General features: G+C 30.4%; 1 protein-coding gene across 3 annotated transcripts in view; it reads left to right on the top strand.

Moving 5' to 3' along the window:
• Window positions 1-2,927, top strand: part of LOC122262517 (SH3 domain containing GRB2 like, endophilin-B) — a 45,471-nt gene extending 42,544 nt beyond the window's left edge. For all 3 annotated transcript variants that reach the window (XM_086542067.1, XM_086542066.1, XM_086542065.1), the window contains one exon: window positions 1-2,927. This exon is cut by the window's left edge and continues 396 nt beyond it. The gene's annotated coding sequence lies outside the window, so the exon portion shown is untranslated.
• The last annotated feature ends 408 nt before the right edge of the window (window positions 2,928-3,335 follow it).

Below are 3,335 nucleotides of genomic sequence, written 5' to 3'. Positions count from 1 at the left end.
GTCTTTCAATTTTTATCTTACTCTCAATCTCCTTGTGGTGCTTTGGTGCTGTTAGGATGTGATGTTTCTTTCACGTGTTAAACTTAATTGTAAGGGAAGGAAAGATATAAGATTTTGTACCTGTCTCGATGATAGCACCTATAATACAGTAATGGAGTTTTTTATCCTTTTGGCTGGGTTTAGATTTTTTACGTATTTTTTTAGCGTGTGTTTTGAAAACTTGCTTTGATAATTGCCTTTAGTTTAGTTTCATTCCCCCCTTTTTTGTGTAAACATTTCGAAAGAATGCCGTGTAGAATAGAGGAATTAGATTAAAGGGCATTAGATGGCTGAGTGCTAGAGATTAAACTTGTAAATAAATAGTTTAGATTGCCTAGTCACTATGAGAAAATGTAGACCATTCTGTCTTTATTATGTTTTTTTTTTTTTTTTTTGTATGTTTCTGGTTTGTTAGTTTGAGTTCAAGTTCCTATACTCTGTATTACTCTTATATATATATATATATATATATATATATATATATATATATATATGTATATATAATATATATATATATATATATATATATATATATATATATATATATATATATATATATAATCACAAGGACAAAATCAAAGAATGCATTCCCTCCCTGAAACAACAATATGTCTTAAATACAATCTTCACACAAACTGATATTGTAAATAATACAGGATTTCTTCTCCGCTTTTCGGATGTTTTTCCGTGGAATTCACAGGTTCAGAGTGAAAACGGTGAAAATGATACTGCACCTTCAGATAATGCAGATAAAGGGATCAGTTGATGATGATTTCACACATCATTATGAAAGAAAGAAGTTGGAAGTAAATTTGTACTTCATTTTCTTTTCAAATATCTTGATTTTTTTTTCTCTCTCTCTCTTTCTCTCTCTCTCTCTCTCTCTCTCTCTCTCTCTCTCTCTCTCTCTCTCTCTCTCTCTCTCTCTCTCTCTCTCTCTCTCTCTCTCTCTCTCTCTCTCTCTCTCTCTCATTGATTTTATTTCTTTTTTTTTTTTTTTGTATCTCTCTCATGCAAATGATAAAACTTGGAACTAAAGGAATATTTTAGCTAAAAAAACTAGAAGCTGTTGTTGATTTTAGAAGTTGTTTAGAAAAGAAAAGGGTTTTCCTGTTGTTAATTCAAACTCTTGTTCTGTGTATTTGGATATTTATCTTTCCTAGTTGTTGGATGTCTTCTTTTCAGATTGCGATAGAAAGGTCAATGAAATTGATCAAAATAAATTCAAAAAAAGAACATTGAGTAGAGGAGTAGTTAGAGAATGATTATACTATACATTAGGGTGTATATATATATATATATATATATATATATATATATATATATATATATATATATATATATGTATATATATATATATATATATATATGCATATTACATATACTTACACACAAACACACACACACAAGCATACATCCATAGATATAATTTTTTTTTTTTTATGGAAATGATAGATATTACAATTATTGCATATTACCTATGATAGATAATATTAATCTAACTGATGTGATGTACTGAGGGATATTTGAATTGTTCTTGACCGTAGAAATGCGTTTTGCAATTGATTGTCGAATATTTCATGTTCATTGCATGGTGTTGAGGTGGCACTCTTAAGTAAGTGGCAATGAACTTACGAAATGATCACCAAACTATTGAAATCATCACCAAACGTTGGTTTAAAATGACTGCATAATATTACATCCCATTTGTAGGGCCAGGTAAAACATAGAGTGAAAGTCAGTATATGTACTATGATACAGTATTTATTCTTTACTCTGCTATTTGCAATTACACTTTGCGCTTTTGGCCGACCAAGGTAAAATGACGGAACGAAAAAATAAAAGCGATGAACGAGGAGATGAACAAAGAACAAGTTGAAAGTGCTATGAATTTTATGATATAGTGAGTAGGTATTACACAACCTCATAGTGTTCCATAATCATAGTATATACACATAGGGAAAATTTGACAAAGGAATAGGTAGTACATACAAACTACAGTCTAGTTTTTTGTGCCTTAAAGTGGGAAACGAATTAGCAGTATTTACTTTGAAGGAAGTGTTTTTTTTCTTTCTTTTTTTCCTCCTTTTAGGGACTCGACAATTTGCAGTCCGTATACACTGCATTTGCTTACAATCACAGAGTGACTAAACGTAGGCTTTCCTTTCCAATTTATGTGTATATAAACTATAAAATAACCACTTGAGATAATAGAGACTGTAGAGATATTAGTGAGCTTTTGTTAAACGGTAGAGACATGCAGTACAGAATACTATTTATTATTTGTATTGAGTCCAACATTATTTTGTTTTTTTCTTGTTTACCCAGATTTGTCCATGTTATATTTTGTAATGAATTACCTTTAATCTCTTTATGTTTGGTATTGAGAGTCTTGTTTCTTTATTATTTCTGTCTTTGTTTTTGTAGGAAGTTTGCATATGATTGTATTATTTGTTGTTTGTGTATTTAAAGAGACTATGTGTTTTGTTAATGCGTCTGAACGGGCGAGAATGATGTTATTATTTTTCACCAAACGGTTTATATTGGTTAAGTTTTGATGTGGCGAGATTGTAAGATCTGATGTAATGAACTTATTTTTTAGAAAAAGGTTTTTTGAAATAATATGACAATGTCTCTTTAGGATAATCTGTTGATGCTTCCAAAGGAATATTATCTTTAAGAAGAAGCTTAGGTTAAGGTATTTTTATGCAAAGGATAAAAAAGAATAATGGTAAATTCAGTAGATTGACATTTTTTGGATAGCTTTTTCAAACTTCTGAAGTTACTTTACCAAATTCTTCAATAAGTGAATGATAAGTAAATTTCATTTCATCATTAAGTCTTACGTAAAAAACAAACAAACAAATAAACAAACTTAAAAAAAAAAAGTGTATATGTTTTGTCTCAAATGTTCTATAGATTTTGAAAGTTGGAAGTTTTATTTTGATGATTCGTCTCTTTCGTTTCTCTCTCGGTGTGTTAGACGGGATGTATGTGTCCCAGAGAAACAACACTTTTTACTTGAATTTTGTGCTGATGAGAAATACAGAAGTACCAGATTTTGTGGTTGTTAATCGAACTCTGATGATATGGAGGTCAGATAGTAGTATCTTTGTGGAATAAGAGAATTTGTCCGTTGTGCAGACGTGTCATGGATAGAGACACACATTGATACTGACAAACACTTATATGTAGACACAGAAACGCAGACATGGAAATGGAAATGCACAGACACATACATCCACAAACATACTCATGCACAAACACACACACATACACAAATACACATGTCCAGA

Source organism: Penaeus japonicus, unplaced genomic scaffold (assembly GCF_977035675.1).
Source record: "Penaeus japonicus unplaced genomic scaffold, GWHDUDI00000001_assembly GWHDUDI00000011, whole genome shotgun sequence".
Lineage (NCBI taxonomy): Eukaryota > Metazoa > Arthropoda > Malacostraca > Decapoda > Penaeidae > Penaeus > Penaeus japonicus.
The sequence above is the reverse complement of the archived record's forward strand: the minus strand, read 5'-3'. Positions and strand labels throughout refer to the sequence as shown.